Here is a 21,058-nt window from a genome sequence, read left to right on the forward strand (position 1 = left end):
AGGTGCAGCACCAGCAGGATAAAAGCACTCTCATCAAACTAAACAAACAACTCAGAAGACAAAGTCTACCAAAACCATATTTGAGGTAATTTTGGCCTCCCAGGCCAAGGACTACCACAAAGCATTCTTTACCTATATCCGCAACCTCAAAGACAATACACAATTGTGTACAGAGCTCATTGTAAATGGAACCACCTATACTGAGCCAGAAGATATGGCAAACCTCCTGGCTGACAAATTCAGCTCCAACTTTACCCCTCTTTCCTCTCAACCTTCCTCAGGGAATATCATCAAATAACTCCCCATACTATCACTAAGGAACAGGTTCTTAATGCTCTAAGACTAAGAACATTGCATCAATGGGCCCAAACAGTATCCCAGGATGCCTTCTAAATAGCAGGAAACATGACCTGTCAGGGCCTCTGGAATTACTATTTAACTGCAGCCTCCAAACAGGCTTCATGCCTCATGAATGGAGAACAGCAAAGTCATCTCTCTGCACAAAGGTGGGCCATCTACAGACCCAGGAAACTACAGACCCATAAGTCTCACTAGTCTTATATGTAAAGCCATGGAAAGAATTGTCATGGAAATGATCACTAGAGATATAGTAAACCTCCAGACACTGGGCCCAAATCAGTTTAGTTTCATCAAGGGCAGATCATGCCTACTCAACCTGGTGGACTTCTTAGAGAAGATAACCAAAGAAACGGATGAGTGAAAAATGGTTCACACTGCCTACCTTGACCTGTCCAAGGCATCTGACACAATACCTAATTCGAGCATTGTTGACAAAACTCAAGAAGTTAGGTACAAACCCATATATCACTTGGTGGATAGTCGGCTCACAGACAGGATCCAGGAAGTGATGGGAAATTCACCCCGGGGATCACTTCTGTGGCTCTGCTCGACAGGGGCACAGGAAAATAATTTTCTTGGGTAGCGAAAGCCAGGGTACATTTTTTGGCTAGGCTTGTATGGGCCCTAGGGCCAATAGCCTAGTACCTACCTATGAGTCCACCTCTACAAAGAGGCCAGTCAAAAGTGGAGTTCCTCTGGTATCAGTCCTTGGACCACTGCTTTTTTTGGCATTTACATCTCTGAAGTCAAGGCCAATGTCAGTGGTCTCTGGCTGACTAAATATGCAGATGATTGCAAATTAGGAGCTGTCATTGAATCCCGCACTGAAACAAATGTTTTCCAGGAGGGGTTGACACAGACAAACAACTGGTGTCAGAGCTATGGACTAAAACTAAATGCCAAAAAATGCATAATAGTATTCTTTGGGAAGTCATCCACCTCTGGTAACTATCATATTGACAGCACACCCCTTAGAAATGACCCAGTGGTTAGGGACTTAGGCACACACATAGATAGTAATCTAGCCTTTGACTATCACGTGTCTACAGCAGTGAGGAAATCTTTCTGTGTTGTGCAGCTTATAAACAAAAGTATGGCATCTAAGTCCAAGGAGCTCATTGTTCCACTGTATTTGGCATTCATCAGACCTATCATTGAGTACAATGCCCCTTTGGTATGTACATAACCAGGCATATACAACAATTGGAACATCTACAGAGGTTCCTCACTAAAAGAATATAGGACATAAGTAAAATGTCCTAGGCAGACTGCCTCAAGGCCCTATCCCTGTATTCTGTCTCCTACAGGCTTTTGAGGGGAGATCTATGCCTGGCATAGAGGCATTGTCAGAACTCACTCTGATGGACCTCCTGCATATCTGCAAAACAAACACCACCATAATTACCCATTCTAAAGATGTAAACCTTGCCTGTGATATAAATAGGATCTGCTGGAGAGACAGATATATATCCCAGAGACCACCCCATCTATGGAACAGGCTCCCATCCATGTTAAGCAAAGTTCCTCCCTAACCCAATTCAACTTGGACAATTAGATGAGGAACAGGAAATTCATCCCTGGTTTGCCACCTATGTCTCTAATGGACACAGGCAACTTGTAAATGGTTCATCTCCAAAGCCCCTGCTTGTAAATATTTCATCTCCCAAATCCTTGCTTACACTTATCAAGGGTATCAGAACTTCTCAGATATTGGGATGCATGGCTAGGTTTAAAAAGGCCCTTGTGGTCATTGGCCTAGTACACACCTATGAACCTATATCCATATCAATAATCAAGAGCATCTGGTTTCTCAAATTTTGTATTGTCTTTTGTTTAGTTTCTTCCTCGATTATCATTAGTTGGCATAGCAGAATAATTTTTTTATCCATATACCAAAATGTTTTATCTTATCATGACCACATAAATATGATTATTGCTGAGCTAATTCATGCATAGGTTACGTCAGTAACCTTTGTTCAGTCTTCATTTACTTTATATTCCAAAAAAGACTTCAGACTGTTGCACGCACTGAAATGTCCTTTTTTGGATTTATCAAATACAAAATAATATCATCTGCAAATAAAGCTGAATTTTCTTGAGTACCATCTTGGTTATATCCTTAAATTTATGAATCTCTTATTTTCTTCACCAGTGGCTGTAAAGATGAAGCAAATAACAGTGGGGAAAGAAGACATCCCTGCCTAGTTCCTCTGTTTAAACACAGCTTCTCAGAGATGAGTGACATCTCTCTCAACCTTCCATGTCCAAATGAGGAACACTAGCCCTCATAATGTGGAACAAATGGGCAAAATGTGGAACACCTACTAATGGCTTACTAAAAACTTCAACTAGGAAGGTCATAGGATGGTTAAAATATGATGGTTTTACTTATAAAGAAGATATTTTAATGAATTAATATGATTCATTTCTATTTACAATGGATTTCACTTAAACAAATTACTAACACTGAATGTGTGACAGATGTGGAACTTCGAGGAACATGAACTTTTTAAGACCCCAAATGAGGTACGTTCCTCGAAAAGAGGTACACTTGAGAGGTATGATGAGTGAGGCTGCCTTAATTCTTGCCTTTGACCCTTCATATATCCTCATTATTAACCCTATTATTCCATCAGAAAATGCAAAAAACTGTCATTGCCCAACTCATGAAATCCCATCTGATTATGACATGCTTTCTCTGTATCAAGATGTACCAGTGTTCATCCTACGCTCTTTTGTGTCTTCATTATTCTTTTAATGTTGTTTGCTACATTCTAAACAAAATACTTTTTTTAAAAATAAAACATGATTGCCATAGAGCTCCATGCAGGCCAGGTATAAACTGTAGCAACTGTTTGCTACATTCGTTGAAGTTTGCTGCAGTTTAAAAAGAGGCATAGTGCTTTGTGCAGGTAGGGTATAGACAATTTCCTACAGTTTGAATGAAGAATTTTTTTAATAAAACATGTTGAAGGAGGACTGGAGACAAGGCACAGAAACAGGACTTGGATGGCTGCATCAGGAGGGAGTGGGGGCTGTTCTTCAGTGGAAGAACTGGGGAGGGCATAGATCTAACTGTAATAAGATTGCTTATGATGTAGTGATCAGCTTATTACAGTAAGTGCTATTCTTTTTGCTGCTCTTCACTTGTAGAGCTGAAGGAGTGGGGCACTGATTCATAGTACCAGCCCAGAGCACTGGTTGAACCAGGTATGCTTCTGCCTATGTTACATTTTCTCAGACTTCTGACTTCAGTAATAGCAGCAAAGAAACAAAAAAAAAAAAACTTAATGCACGTTTAAGCAAAAAAACACTTTAACTTTAAAGCTAACATGAAACCATATGCACTTTCCAAAATGCATGTTCACCCTTTCATGTGGGGGCAGTTAGCTGCCGTGTTCACAGTCATTACCTATTCTAAAATTAGGGTTAACCATAATAACTTGCTTGTTAAAGTGTATGCTCCCACTTGTACAGTTTGCTGTTTGTTTTTATCACAACTCTGTCTTAACTCAGTTCCCCTCCCCATATGTGAAAAACAACTTGCATACCTTGAATAAATGTTAGCTTTTAGCTTTAAGGAAAACTGCACAGATAACCCTTAAATAAAAGAACAACATTGTGCATTGTTATATTTAATGCATTAAAGTACTAAGTGTACTAGAGCGACAACTACTTGCACAACTGTTCACTTCCCACAGTTTCAAACATAATTTTTCACTTAACTGCTTGCCAGTTTCTCTTTTAGAGTTAAATTTATGATATACTGTATATTTCATTCAGAACACATTGTTCAGACCTTCCCTAGTAAATTGCTTGTAGCTGCAGACTCATTGTTGTGGCATGTTGCCCTTGGTATTCTGGCACTGATTCATTTTGTAGATTTATATTTATAGAATTCTAATAAAACAGCCTCATGTCAGTGCTTACATTCAATTATCAATAACTTGCCATGTGTCCATATAAATCAAAGTATCACAATCTTAATACCATGCTTAATTTATCATTGCTCATTAAACAAAAAAAGAGTTAAACATAAAAATGAACTAACAGCCCAATTTGAGATAAGGAATTAATTAGAGATCATATTATTTTATTTACACTCTAACAGACCAGTGACTTCTCTCCTTTTACTGGAGTCTACTTTATTAAATAGAAATAAATCTTACATATTTTGCTCCTTGTCAATATCGTCTTCAAACTCAGATTCCAGTAGAGCATCCTATATAGCCCATTTTTTTTACCATGAAGTTCTGTTTCTAACATCTAATAGTTCTCAATTCCATAATGTTAATATCTGTAAATAATTTATCATTAGTCTTTGATTTTACATTTTCTAGTTATTAACCTTTTTAGCCAATATCAATACTCACTATAGCAACACTTTCACTTTAGCATATTATTTTACACCAGTTCAACAAAAACATCTCTATACTGAGGTTATAGTCACTTCCAAGTATAAGACTTGGTATGTTAATCAAGTCATATTTTGGACATTTCAGAGAAAAAAGAGAGGTGGATATTTATTCTTTTAATGTTCATATTATAGTAAATGTGGACCAATTAGTCCTTTTAAGAGCTTGATTGTACTCCAGCTCTAGTTTTTTTTTTCAGCCATGGAGAGGTGGTGATCCAGAAAAGCAGGAATAGACTTTTTGGGGGGGAATCTAGTGCCTCAGGCCAATTAGAAATCATCTGTTACTACATCTTCACCTGTCCTTAAAATGTGCTGATATTTTTGGAGACTGCTGGGAGAGCGATAGAGATGAGGTTTTATTCTTTTAATGTATCTTAATAAATGTTCATAGGTGAGTAGTAGTCTAACTTCCCTGAAGGGTACACTTTAAGCCTAGCCAGCAGCCCGGGTTCAAAATCAAACCCTGTAACCTGTATCTAACAGGTGAAAACCTTAACCATTATGCCATACCTACCCTCTGAATGTGGACCTGTTAGTCCTTTAAGAGCTATTTTTTTTTCAACCATGGAGATTTAGTATTCCTGGGAGTCAGGAACAGACTTGGAGAGGGCATGTAGTGCTTCAACAAGGCAGTTAGGAGATGCCTGCTACTGTATCTGTTGCTTGATACAAGGGAAGTGAGTTGAGTGGAGGCAGAGACATGCAGGTAACTCATCTTAGAGGAAGTAGAATTAGAAAATAAAGTGATGCAAGTGGAAGGAATTGACTATAGGGCCTATATTTTCCCAGACATTAGAATTTCTAAGTATAAGGAAATTCAAACTGATGAAAGTCAATTACTGGTTTCTGTTTAATCAGGAAAATTTTAAGCTGTTGAAACTGAAGTGAATATTTATTAAAGAACAAAATAGCTCTCTGTCTGCTTCTGTTAACTGAGAAAGTTGTACCCGCCTCAGATATGCTCTTTTCATGTATATTACCTTTAACCTATACATCCTGTCTTTATAAACTACAGTAGTAATTTACCATTATATTTTCCTGATTTCACTTCTCCTGCAATTCTCATAATTCCTAATTTTAATTATTATCCCTTCAGCATCCTTTTCTTGCTTCAAAAAAAAAAGAGATAAAAAGAAGTGAAAGCAGAAGCTATATACTTACAATATCTTTATTATCTCTAGTCCATCCAGTTTGAATGTTGGGACTGACTGCCATCTGATTCGGCAACTGATCTCACCAAGCACCCAAGTTTCTTCCTTACTCCCATCATGCACCTGCCCTCTGTGTTTTCTCAGACTGGTTTGCTGTCTAAACCCTGGAGAATGAGCCAAGGGGGCCCAGAAAATGGCAGTGGGAAAAGGATGGTCTACTAGGCCTGTCCAGATATAGCAAATGTGAAAGATTGAAAGGGGGATGAAGGGGGTTTCTCAAAGTGGATAGACTTGGGATTATGGAACCAGCTTTATGGTTAGTACATAACTTCTGTATCACGTTATCCCATCATTCCACTTTGAACATTGGTACAGACTCCCTAACTGCTTTCCTGGTTAAAATCATGCTAGGATGTCCTTGAGGCAACACCAAAGGAGGAACTAAAACTGGAAATTATGTCCAGTGTATAATGTTTAATGAATCTGTGCAATGTAGAACAATGTAGGATAAATTGCTGCTGTGCAAGTATCATCAAATGAATTCCTGAAGAAGGCTGTATAAGTTTCTATGGATATAGTGGAATGAGCCTTTGTTTTCTTGGTAAGATTTTGTTTTTCGAGTGACAGAAGTTATACAGTCTGAAAGCTATCAAGGTTATTTTGGAGACTCTGATCCTCAGTTTTAGAGGGGAATATATGAAACAAAGCCTTGACTGTCTTACCTGATTTTGTTCAGTGTAAGTAGAAGAGTAACTGTCTGTGAACATCCAGGGTTTGAAGCACATGTTCCTCTTTGTTGGAATAGTTGGGGAAAATACAGGAAGGTGAGTGGTTTGGTTAAGTGAGCACTCCAAGGCAACCTTTGGTATGAAAATGAATTTGTTCTGAGTGATACTGTGTCCTTGTGAATACTAAGCTAGGAAGGCGAGGAAGAGAGGGCACATAATGCTGAAATCCTTCCAGTAGAAGTAATAGTTATCAAAAACAATGTTTTCCCGCAGATAAATTTCAGATCAGCCAAAGAGAAAGGTTCAAAGGGGGGGGGGGCTGCTAATGCAATAACCACCTAGGTCTTCATTGAGGAGACAAAAGAGAAAACCTTTTAAGAGTATGATATGTTGTGCAGTTGGTCCTTAATGGTAGATTAAATAGATACAGAAATAAACAGGGATGAGTGGAAATATAAATGCCAGGGATCTGAAGCAGATGATGAATCTAGGCCTTGACCAGAAATTTAGATGGAAAATTTCTTCCATTTGCTCTTGTAGATCTTGCATGTAGATTCTTTCTGTGAATGTAACAGAATTTGAATAATTGTATGGAAGTAAGCAGGGTTCTTGGCCATCATTGGAACTAGAGAAGTCATGCAATTAGCTTGAGAAGGCGATATCCAGATGAGGCTCACTGGATGGATGTGATAAGAGATCCACTTGCAGACCTAGAAGCCAGGGCTACATTTTGAGATGAGACCACAGCAGGGTAAACCAAATATGTCTGGTACAAAATGAGGAAATGGGGACTACTGGAGCCTTGCACACAGAAGGTTTCTGGAGACATTTCATCATTAAGGGTAGAAGGTGAAGGACATAGAGAAGTCCAGGTGCCACTGACGTTCCAGAGAATCCCACAGAAAAGATGAGGGCAAAGTGGTAGCTGCACTTCATGTTGTTTGTAGGGGATGCAAACAGATTGCAGCAAGGCAGGCTTCAGCAGAAAAAATACTGTTTATGCGCTACTGATGCTTTGGGGCACCACTCATGAGGCATCAGAATTGACCTGCTGAGCCTATCTGCAAGGTATCTGGTCCAACCTGGAAAATGCATTGCTACAAGAAAGCACTGCAAATACATTGCTCACTGCCATGCTATCATAACTTACTGACTTATAGGGTAAGACCTGGTTCCTTCCTGCTTGTTGATTTACCAAACTATGGACATGTCTGAATGTATTGGAATCAAAACTTGTGGAAGGCAGTACAGAAATGCTACAATATTAAAAAGACTGCCCTCATCTCTAGGATATTTATGAGAAGACTGGCCTCTAGTTCAGACCACTTGCCCTGGGATATTCTGCCCTTAAAATGCCCCACACTTACTACAGCCATGGTTAGGGGTAGCAAAAAATGCCTTCCAATTGGACTGTGGCAGACTTCATCCACTACATTAAATGCTTCCTGCAGACTAAGTAGGGATGACTTGGGGTATTGATGGCATCTGATAGTTGGAACCATTTTATGCTCATGGTTCACCGTTCACTGTAGAACCCTCATTGAAACATTGTGTGAGGTACTGGAAGTATAAATGCTGCCACAAGCCCCATAATCTTTAAGATGAGAGAGGCTAGAGGAGATTAATAGGATAGGAATGAAAATTGCGGTTGGTTCTTTATGACAAAAGCCATTCTGGTAGTTTGACTATGTATGTTGGTGCCCCAGATGGCTTCCAATGAAGACTAGGGACTGGGAAAGCTCTAGTAAAGATTTTTCCATCTTTACTGTTATTAAGGACAGTTCCAACTGAAGTAAGTAATCTCTGGCTGGTAGAATGCACTCATATCTTGTAGAACCTCTCTAGCTGGTAGAATGCACTTAATTGTTGTAGCAGCCAAGAGTCAATTGTTTTTCCCTTTAGTTGCAGATAGGCTGCAACTACCGCCGTCCATTTGGTGAACACCTGGGGGTGGGGAGCTGTGGTGAAATCAAAGGGCAGGGCTTGGAAATGGTAATGTTTCACTCCTAGACAGAAATACAGATACTTTCTGGACTCCTTTGCAATCTTTATGTGGAGGTAAGCATCCTACAGATCTATAGAGCACATCCATATTTTTAGACTGGCAAGAATGACTTGCTCTGTGACCATCCAGAATTGCTTCTTTACATACTGATTTAGGCTGCCTAGGTCTAGAATAGGTATGAGGTCCTTTAACTTCATTGAAACTAAAATAAATCTGAAATGCACTACAGACCCTCTCTGGGCTGGTGGGACCTTCTGGATGTCTCTCCTTTATCTGAATGAGGCATGCAACTTCCTTTTCTTTTGATGGGGTAGCATGTCTGGAAGAGGCAGGGTTTACTTTTTGGGGTTAGTAATGACTTAGCCACTGGAAATTATACTTCTCACCCAATCATCTTGTACGATAGTCCAGCCACACAAATGGATGAAGAGACAGCTGGCTTCTGGCTGCTTTTAGTGGGGAGCAGACAGGCACCCCTTGAGTGATGCTGGGTTTGTTTTTCAGAAAAAAGACTCCTAAAAGCCTGACTCTATGGATTTTTTCTGTCCCTGAGGTGGCATCTATTAAAGGGACTCTTTCTGCCACTGTTGCCCTATCTGAGGAGAAGTCAAAGGCGGGGATGCTGGGACGTGATGAAACAGTGTGTTTCAGGCCTCTTCTGTTTCCTGGAGAAGTATCTTTGGGGGGCTTCAAAAGAGATCCCCAAGACAGCATCTTACTCTCTTGCTCAGTCTTCAGCATTTTTTCTCTAACCTTGGGACCAGACAAGATTGACCAATCAAAGGTAGCAATGACAAAGGATGCCTTGAAGTTGTCTGCAAAATTGCAAAGTCAGAGCCAGGCATGGCATCAAATGGCAATGCCCTCTTCTGCTGCTCTGACCACTCCATGAATCAGCCTCATGGAGATGTTAGATATGGTCAGCATAGCTGACACTTGAGCTGCTTCCAAGTTTCAGCCACATCAGTCTTTCTCAATGAGTCTAGGGCCTTTCTCTTTGGAAGTGTATCTTGTGTCAGATAATGTAATGCCCTAGGAGTATCCTGTCTTCTCCATTCAATCCATTTTCTGAGACTCCATGTTGGGAGGATGGACCACAGGTTCTCATCTGATAGCTCCCTCTTGGTGGGTGGCAAATGCTACAATAATATAATCCATCAGAGGACTCTTACTCAAGTGCTATTTGTACTTAGGTGGATGAAGAATCTCACTGGTTTTCTTGGGAACTGAGTCAGTCTTATCAGGCTACTGCCGTACCCTTTCTACCACTAGGTCCATCATATGGTTGGAATTAAGTTTACCCAGGACAGTGATGGTGAACCTTTGACATATGTGTCAAAGGTGACACTCCCCCATGACATTTTGTGTGTCACCAGCATACACCAACACCCGAGTTACCAAAGAAACTGCTTTTGCATTTGTTGCTTATGTGAAGTGCATTGAATTATTTTGTGCCAGGAGCCAGGTCAACAACACTGCTGCAGAGGTAAGGAAGTTATTAACCTCAAAGACTGTTTTGGTATACTTTCTCGATAGAGTCTGCAAAGTGCAGTGCTGACATTATTTTCTCTTCTTGGTTACACTTCTGCAAAGGACAAGTAGTCTAAATTTCTAGGAGTGTGCTGTTTTACATTCCTGTCAACTGTCCCTCTTAATCTCTCCTAGAACTGGCAACTTTTTACACTTAATAATGACAATAATTAGATTTATAGACTAATTTTACTTTATGTATGTATATTAATTTCCGTTCATTTTTTTTCTGTCTCAGACTAATAATACTAGTAGTTTAAAACTGTCCATGTCTCTTTTTTTCTAGATTTGTCCCTAATTCTGTTGAGATTTATCCCTGATGTATTGGGAGCCATGCTGTTTTATTTATTTATTTTTTGTATTTTTTTTTTTGTTTGGAGGGGTGACACACAAGGAGAGTCAAGTTAGGCATTTTGCAATTTTTTTGACATGCCGAACCCAAAAGGTTCTCCATCACTGACCCAGGAGGAAGAGGGAGTAGACCTGAGTGCTATAAAAAGCACCTCCTCATCAATGAATGTGTAGTCAGTAAGCCAGGAACCTCTTTGAAGCATCAATTCAAAAATGTCACCAAACTTGGCATCCACAGGAGGGGCCTGTGAGGGCCCTTCCCCTTAACCAATATTAATGTTAGGGGTGAGGGATTCCACTAGAGAGTCAATGTGTCTTCTCCTGCTTTTGTGGTGGATCTGGATAATACTAATACAAATCACCCAAAGGCTTCTGTGGCATCTCCTGAAGAAACTGCTTGAAGCCTTCTGATTTGCTTTGTCTCAAGGAAGGATGATGAAAGAGAATGGCTGCAGACTGAAACGTGCCCAAGAGTGGAGCCATAGCCATAGCCAATGGCATGTCCCCAGCTTATATAGCTGAATGGGCTATCATCGTCTCAAATTAATTGAAATGCCTGTGCTGAATCTGTTGACTCTAGACCCTTCCCAATCAAGATGGATGTCAATGGTGCTGAGGATGGGGACACCAACACTAATGGTCCAGACGACCCTCATATCGAAATAAGAGTAGACATCTTGAACACCAGTGACCTCCAACATAGAAAAATGCACCAAACAGTTTGGTACAGAAGATGAAGCAGAGGACTTGGCATTGGTGCCAAGACTCAGTCATCTCCAATGTGATCAGATTTGAGTGAGTTAGATACATCACAGCTGGCACCACTGAATCTGATTCTGCTGGTACTAACATAGGAAACTGTACCTGCAGTAGTGGTACACATATCGGGTAGCAGCTTATCTGAAGAGAGAGATGAAGCACCAGACCTATCTACCCTGAATACAGTGGGGGATAGTATGACACCCATATCAATTTTAACCTTTACAAAGGTTATCATTCCTTTCAATCATAATCCGAGGAGCTCTGTACAATCCTAAGTGACCTGAGGGAAGAACCCTTCTAAGGAGTTGCTACTTACTCTGCTTCTTGGAGACTTGTCCAATAATACATTTGACTTAGTATGGGAATGTGCTGGCACAAAGAAACAGATAATGCCATAACAGTTATTGCCAAAGGGACCTCTGAGAGATCAGAGCAAGAGACCTTAGGAGAGAGACTGTCTGGCCTCCTCGGTCTTTCTTTTTCCCTTCTCCTTGTCTCTCTCATGGCATTTCTTTGCCTCAGTCTTTCTTTTTCTCTTCTCCTTGTTTCTCTTGTGGTATTTCTTTGCATTTATCTTTATGGCTTTTTCCTTCATTTTCTCCATTTCAGCATCAGCTGAAAAATGTGAGAAGCCCTTATGTATCAATTTGTTCTGCCTTTCTTGAAGGTAATATGGACCAAAACCCTTGAAAATGTTACAAGTGGTCTGCAAATGTTTTGGCCTTGAGCACATCATGCAGAAATTGTTGGTGTCCTGCTTCAAAATTTGTAGCTGCAGTGACCACACTTCTTGAAGCCCTTACACATGGAGAAAATTACAGCTAAAGTAAAGTTACCATAGAAATACTAACACTGAACTACAATAACTCTACAGATGAAGAATATAAATAAGATATGAACTTTACTGTGAACAAGATAGAGAAAAGGAATAAACATAGCCAGTAGACATTACTAGGCCTGTGTATCTGGTCACAGAGTGTGAATGAGCAAAGTTTTTTTTAAATATAAAGTATACAAGCCAGTGCATTTCTTTGTGCTGGTCCCAAGCCTGGATAAATGGGGAGGGTTACATCAAGAAGGGCATCCAGTGTAAAACTTTTGCCAAATGACAAATGCAGACAATACAGATTTCCATACCAGATCGGTTGAGGCCCGGGTTAATGATGACCACCACCAGTACTGTTAGCCAACATGGTGTTAGTGGAAATTAGGCTACTGTTAGCCGAAGGGAGAAGAAGAGGTGGAAGGCATGCCCGAAGGCAGGAAGAGAGGAGGAAGGTTGGGAGTGTGGTAGTGAGGGTAGGAACTTTGAATGTTGGCAGAAGGACTGGTATAGAGAGAGCTAGCTGATATGATGGAGAGAAGGAAGGTTGATATATTGTGTGTGCAAGAGAACAGATGGAAGTAAGGCCAGGTGTATGAGAGGTGGATTCAAATTGTTCTATTATGGTGTGCATGGGAAGAGAAATGGGGTACGGGTTATCCTGTAGGAACAGTATGCCAAGAGTGTTTTGGAGGTGAAAAAGAGTGTCAGACAGAGTGATGTTTATGAAGCTGGAAATTGATGGTGTGATGATGAATGATGTTAGTGCATATGCTCCACAAGTTGGGTGTGTGATGGATGAGAAAGAAAAATGTTGGAGTGAGTTAGATGAAGTGGTGGTGAATGTACCCAAGAGTGAGAGAGTGGTGATTGGAGTAGATTTCAATGGGCATGTTGGTGAAGGGAACAGAGGGGATGAGGAAGTGATGGGTAGGTATGGTGTTGAGAAGAATGCAGAAGGTCCGATGGTAGTGGATTTTGTGAAAAGGATGGATATGGCTGTGGTGAATACTTATTTTAAGAAGAGGGAGGAGCATAGGGTGATGAACAAGAGTGGAGGAAGATGCACACAGGTGGATTATATCCTATGTAGGAGGGCCAGTCATTAGGACATTGGAGACTGTAAAGTGGTGACAGGGGAAATTGTAGTTATGTAGCATAGGATGGTGGTCTGTAAGATGATGCTGATCAAGAAGAGAAGGAGGAGTGTGAGGGCAGTGCCAAGGATCAAATGGTGGAAGTTGAAAAAGGGAGACTGTGAGGTGGAGTTCAGGGAAGAGTTAAGACAGGCACACGGTCGCAGTGAAAAGTTACTGAATAGCTGGGTAACTATAGCAGAGCTGGTAAGGGAGACAGCTAGAAAGGTGCTTGGTGTGACATCTGATCTGGACAGAGGAAGGAGTACATGGAGATCTGGTGGTGGAGCGAGGAAGTACAGGAGAGTATACAGAGAAAGAGGTTGGGGAAGAAGTGGGATTGTCAGAGAGATGAAAGTAAACAGAAGTATAAGGAGATGAGACATATGGTGAAGAGAGAGGTGGCAAAGGCTAAGGATAAGGCATATGGAGAGTTGTATGAAAGGTTGGACACTAAGGAGGGAGAAAAGGACCTGTACTGATTGGCTAGACAGAGGGGACCGAGCTGAGAACAATGTGCAGCAGGTAAGGGTGATAAAGGATGATGAGGGAAACTTACAAGCGAGGAGAGTAATTTGAGCAGATGGAAAGAATACTTTGAGGGACTGATGAATGAAGAGAATGAGAGAGACAGAAGGTTGGATGATGTGGGGATAGTGAATCAGGAAGTGCAACAGATTAGCAAGGAGGAAGTAAGGACAGCTATGAAGTGGATGAAAAATGGAAAGGCTGTTGGACCAAATGACATACCTGTGGAAGCATGGAGGTGTTTAGGAGAGATGGCAGTGGAGTTTTTAACCAGATTGTTTAATGAAATCTTGGAAAGTGAGAGGATGCCTGAGGAGTGGAGAAGTGTTTTGGTATGGATTTTTAAGAATAAGGGTGATGTGCAGAGCTGTAACTACAGAGGGATAAAAGTGATCAGTCACAGCATGAATTTATGGGAAAGAGTATTGGAAGCTAGCTTAAGAGAAATGGTAATTAGCGAGCATATTATGGTTTCAATGCCAGGAAAGAGCACAACAGGTGCAATGTTTGCTCTGACAGTGTTGATGAAGAAGTGTAGAGAAGGTCGAAGGAATTGCATTGTGTCTTTGTGGACTTAGAGAAAGTATATGACAGGGTGCCCAGAGAAGAGTTGTGATACTGTATGAGGAAGTCGGGAGTAGCAGAGAAGTACGTAAGAGTAGTACAGGATATGTACGAGGGTAGTGTGACAATGGAGAGGTCTGCAGTAGGAGTGACGGATACGTTTAAGGTGGAGGTGGGATTACATCAAGGATCAGCTCTAAGCCCTTTCTTATTTGTAATGGTGATGAACAGGTTGACAAATGATATCAGACAGGAGTCCCTGTGGACTATGATATTTGCGGATGATATTGTGATCTGTAGTGAGAGTAGGGAACAGGTTGAGGAGACGGTGGAGATATGTTCTAGAGAGGAGAGGAATGAAGGTCAGCAGGACTAAGACAGAATATATGTGTGTGAATGAGAGGGAGGATAGAGGAATAGTGAGGATGCAGGGAGTACAGTTGGCAAAGATGGATGAGTTTAAATACTTGGGATCAACAGTTCAGAGTAATGGTGAGTGTGGCAGAGAGGTGAAGAAAAGAGTACAGGCGGGGTGGAGTGGGTGGACAAGAGTGTCAGGAGTGATTTATGACAGACTGGCACCAGTAAGAGTGAAAGGGAAGGTCTGTAAGAGGGTAGTGAGACCAGCTATGTTATATGGGTTGGAGACGGTAGCTTTAACAAAAAGTCAGGAGTCAGAGCTGGAGGTGGCAGAGTTAAAGATGTTAACATTTGCATTGGGTGTGACGAGGATGGACAGGATTAGGAATCAGTATATTAGGGAATTAGCTCAAGTTGGATGGTTTGGAGACAAAGCGAGAGAGGTGAGATTGCATTGGTTTGAACATATGCTGAGGAGGGATGCTGGGTATATTGGGAAACGGATGCTAAGGATGGAGCTGCCAGGTAAAAGGAAAAGAGGAAGGCCTAAGATAAGGTTTATGGATGTGGTGAGAGAGGACATGCAGGTGGTATGTGTGACAGAACAAGATGCTATGACAACCACTAACAGGAACAGCTGAAAGAAGAAGAAAGGATACAATGTAGAACATCTTAAGAGGATAGGAAAATACATGTGAGAAGAATGCAAAAATCAAAAACAGTGCTGAAAATACACTTGAAGCAAAACACACTGACTATTTAGCTTGTTGATCTTGTTTGCTGAAGTGGCAAACTCGAGCTGATGGGAGTAGGGAAGGAGCTCGAGCACTTGTTGAAAAGATTGGTTGCAAAATTGGATCTGCGTGATGGCAGACCCTTTCAACATTCTTAGTGCATGGATGGGATAATTTAAGATTAGTTATTTTAAAGTGATTGCTCTTTATTACTTTATATTTTATAAATATTCCTGTGTGGGATTTATAGCTTCTTTCAGTTGCTTTTCAGCATGTGTTCCACTTATTCTTTTTTGCTTTTGTAAATACCTTACTTTTAAGCTCTCTCTATTGAGGCTAACATTCCATGTTATGCTTGCTTTTATTGTAACCTCATTTCTAATCTTTAAATTACAATGATCCCAAATCCTTTGCTAGCTTTTTATTGCTTACATTCAAATCTAGAAACATTTAATTTCACTTAAGGTTTGATCTACCCAATCATTAAATATGTTCCTTTTCAGAAGAAATACTTGCAAATGCCAGAATTTGTCATTATGGTCTTTCATGTTCATACAAAGCTTAATTTGTATAGGTGCATGGTCCGACATTGTCACCAAATTTGTAGTTTGCTCCACGTTACTGTAGTCTTTCGATGTATATATTCTATCTAATCAATATATGTATTTCAGTTCATTCATTATTATTTTTATTACATTAATGAGCCTAAATACATTCATATATTTCTCTAAATATCTGCCCTCAGATGGCATTCTATGTTTTTTTGTCCATTCAGAAAATTCTTATTCCTGTACTGTTCCAGTCTCCAACACCTCTCATACATCCTTGAAATTCTGTAGGGTCCCATAACATTATTTATAGCTTGTCTCAATGATGTTGGTGGCCAGTATAATTCTTGTACCCTGCCATCAACCTTTCACCAGTGTGAAGCTGCCCTACATATCCTTCATTTGGTCCTCAACTTTTATTCTAATACCATTTTAATTAATATTAAAATCCCTCTCTTTTCCTCTCATTCTACTAAAGAAAACGTCCTTCTCACTTTTCTTTACATATTTTCTTTCTCCTTATGAATCAAGTGTGTTTCTTTTAACAGTATTATTTGTGCAATAGTTTTGTACATACATCAGCGCTTTTTTGTTTTTTTTCTTGTCCACTGAATAATGTAGTCCCATGTGAACCTAATCTTTCATTCTGTTCATAGATTTAGGCTAACTGCCCTCATCATTACCCATTGTGAGAATCAAGCCCTGCACCTTGTGTTTCTAAGGTAAGCACCGTAACCATTACGCCAGTTTCCCATCCCTGTTTGTTTTCATTTCTTTCCCTATCCAAAAATAATATAATATCTCTGCACAATGTTTTGTGTTCATATGGCAGTAGAGATGGCACTCTTTAGAAACAGCAGTGTCTCTTTCTTATTAGATTGAAATACTAATTTACTTCTTTGGACTAGAGAACACTTGCTATAAAACACTAACCTATTCGATTCATTTGCCTACAGCTAGCAATTTAAATATTTTGTTTCTGAAGCTGAAGCTGTCAATATTTTGATAATGCTATCTGTCCGCTTTCAGTTAGCATACTTGTCACTTTAAATTTGTAATTCCTACACCTAGTGCATCCTACTCTGTTTAACATGTCTTGGTTTACTTCATTAGAAATTTCAGATATTGCAGCTATTTTCAAAATATCAAGCTATTAAATACCTAGACAGAGGGCATTCCTTCAGTTTATTCCCCTTGTATTCTATCATAGTTTCCCCATGAGTAAGGTTTACTGTCCTCAGCCCTGACTATAGCAGAGGATCTGGCAACATACAGGTGCAGTCAGCACTAAACCTAAAGTTACAATTCTCAAGGTTAATTTATGCATTATTGCCTGAATGTTTCCAACACATATTAGTTTCATTTTTCATTCCTCATTTTTAACATTTACAGTACATTGTTTTTATGAAATCTCACTAACCTGTTTGAGTCAGTTGGCTACATCTAGCAGTTAAGTATCTTTTCCTGAACCAGTCAATCTATTCCAGTGCTACTTGACATTCAAAGTATTAGCCACATGCTTTTAGTTAGAAGAAAAAAACTACCTAAGCTAGAGTTTACACTATGTGATACCTTAAACCTCCTGTAATAGAATCACATTGGATATATGCAAATGACCTTTTAAGAACATCGTGTTTTAGCTATATGACATTTAAATGCCATATTTACTTTTTCCTTTTTAAGTCTTCATGGACACATTTAGGCCAGTAAAACCAAGCCCCACTAGCTGTGAAATTGCATGTTTTGGCCTTCTTATGCCCTTGTCAGCACAGTATAAGTGGACAGCTAGTGAGGTTTGGCTTTATTGGCTTGAATGTGTCCATAAAGACTTACAAAGGGAAAAAAAGTCATGGACATTCAGAAGCCATATAGCCGATGAGTCATTTCCATATATCCCATGGGACTTTATTACATGAGGTTCAAGGTATCACACAGTTAAAACTCTAGCTTGGCTAGGTTTTTTTGTAGTTTTTACTAATTGGCGTGTCTGTGTGATCTTTTTACTCTTTGCTTTTAGTTATCACACTTGTCACTTTAAGCCTTTATTCATTCCTACACCCTGTGCATATTGTTTAACACTTCTCCTTCAACTTCATTAGAATACTCTGATGTTGCAACTAATTTCACAATGTCAAGCTTGCCAAGTACCCACATAAGATTCCTTCCCCTTGTAATTTGTCATAGATTATCAGTAAGATTTTCTACTCTTAAGTCCTACTTCTGATTATAGCAGATCAAACTATTTTTAAGAAGCAATGGTGCAGCATCCATTAAATCTAATCTTACAGTCAATAGTGATAAATTTATACATTATTGTTTAAATGTTTCCAGCACATAATCCATTAGATTACTTTCTCATTTATAATTTTCATCATTCTTCATTTTTCCATTTTTCAGTGCCATATGACTTTTAATAAAAACAAAGTAACACAGTATGCAGTTTGAAAACAAATGACTCACAGTACAACATGCAATGTTAATACCCCCTCCAGTTAGGTATAAATTATCATTTTTGAATAAAATTAGAAATATCATATTTATATTTTACATTTACATTAATTTGTTAACTTTCTCACTGATATTTACTGATTTCAGTAGTTTTAAAGTATCATTTAGAATGCATCTCCCTTTTTAATTCGACCAAACACCATTGTCCTTGTAAGCCTATGTCCATGTATTCTACCTATTGTCTTCACTCTGTTTACAGCTGATTTTATTTAGAATCTTTTACTTGTTTAAACTGTTTCTGATCCTTTATTTTATCCATCATTTTCTTCAGAAAATGCGAAAAAGCTTTGTAAGAAGTTTCTCTGTTGAAGTGTTCACAATTTGCTTTTAAGCATTTGTTGACTGGCTACTTATTCCTTCACCATATTCTCCCTTGTCCAGTTCTTCCTTTCTTTTTGTCAGTTCATCATATGCTTGTCATGGATCATTTCTGTTTTTTCAGTAGATTACTTGAAGTGATGCAGGATACAAGCACTTGAAAGTTTCATTTCTGTACCAAGTCTTATCTAAGGAAGAAAAACATTTCTGCTAGTTTATGTTTATAGTGAAAAAGCTGTCATCTACATAGACACTGGTGTTTCCAATTTTTAAAGTTGTGCCCTTCATACACATAATAAAACATTTGTTTTAACTGATATGTCTCTAGTTTAATCAATATAGGTCTTGGCTGCTTTATCAATTAGGAGGATTCATTCTGTGTGTTCTTTCCATTTGAATATCAGCAGTAAAAAGACCAGTTCATGAACTGAAGCAATTTTCATAAAATCTTTACAGTCTTTTCCTTTGATTTGTTCTAGTACTTCTGTAAACTTCAAGTTCTCCCTACAAGGGCTATTTTTGAGTTCAGGCAGTTTCTGTGACATTTTAATCATATTTTAGTTGTTCCATCATTTCCTTTCATCAGTTTGCATACCAGTTATTTCCTGTGATTGTGGATAAACATGTATTTCCTATAGTCCTGTGTTGCTTGTTTCTGTGTATTCCAACATGGAGACATTTATCTTAAATTTCTCAGAATGCATTTGGTGAATTTTACTTTCAAGGATGTCTGAGGAAATTTCTTATTCAGCTGCCATTAACATCTGGTATTCTCTGCTTCATACTGCTTTCAGTCCCCTTCTGAGTTTTAACAGTTGTTCAGCCTTTTATTTTGCTTTTTCTCTTCTTATTTGACCTTCTATGTGTCATGAACACATCCAATACTGATTTCTATTAACAGTGTACAGTAACTTATAGTCTTTTTGTGTTATTTTTAACAGTTTTCATCCCAGAATTCTGTTTTAAGTTGTTCACATTGCAACTACTATCTTGCTGTCCTTATCTGATTGGTCTTTTGTAAAAACAAGGAAAATAAAGTGACAATAGCTTTGCAAATGTAAAAAAAGAACTACAATATTTCATGTTTTTCATCATTTCCTTTCAAAATTATTTACTTAAAATTTCTCTCTAGCTTAAACTAAAGGTATTAGGCTAGATATATATATTTATAAAAACAAGAACAAGGTTTATTTTTTAATTCTGCATGTAATATGATCAATAGACTTTTACATGGTTTACCTACAATTTTTCAGCTGACCATTTTCCAAAAGATGAGTGTGAAAAACAATGAGACAAAACCCTAAAAAATATTTTTTGAAGGGAGGCAAGCACCCCCTGCACACCTGTGTTGAGGGCTTCACCACACACTCCTAAATTATATATACCATCTCCATGATCACATGACAGTGGGAAAAAGGAAAACCTGTAAATGTACTCCACCAGCTCATACGGCACAAACACATTGCTGTGAAACATTCTGTGATTTTTAATTTTTGGAATAAAGCTCCATGGTGTAAAACCCATCACTGGCTAGTAGATAAACCTCTTTACGTCCTCCAGCAGCTCATGATCGCAGCATCATATTAACTTTAACTTGCTTCTTCCCAGCCTTTCCTATCTTGTTACAGCATGAAGCCTGGAACACTGTACAATTAAAAATGTGCTTTCTTGCTTTTATATCACTAGTATATACAGTGGTAACTGATAACCCCCACTTTGCATTTAAAATACCTCTGCATACTATTCAAAACTATTTTGCAATGTAACATGCAATTTGTATCATGAAGTTTTAATCACATATTAATAAGAACAAAGATTTTTATTTACAGTTACATTCCAGTCTCTTTAGTTTCATTCTAATCATTAATGACATAAAGTAGGTTTATGCTTTAGAGTCAATCACCAGTACAACACAATCAAAATTCCAATGTTTTAGGCACTTCTTGCAGAATCATAATTAACACATCTGATTGATGTTTTACACTTCTCCCATTAATTCACTAATTTTACATTATTTGTGGTCTTATTCCTTATTATTTCAACATTCCGACACTGGTCTCTGGTTCAAGTCTCTTCTAGTCAGCACCTGGACTTTTACTCAAACATTTACCTTTGGAACAATGGAAAAAGTTTTATTGGCAAAGTCTCTCTGTGGACTTTGATATTGTGAAAAGAATGAGTCAGAGTCTCCTGCATCTTGTTGGCTAAACTATTTTAGTTTCTCCTTTGCCTGTT

This window comes from Protopterus annectens, chromosome 5.part0, assembly GCF_019279795.1.
Source record: "Protopterus annectens isolate FY-2018-M chromosome 5.part0, PAN1.0, whole genome shotgun sequence".
NCBI classification, from domain to species: Eukaryota; Metazoa; Chordata; order Ceratodontiformes; family Protopteridae; genus Protopterus; species Protopterus annectens.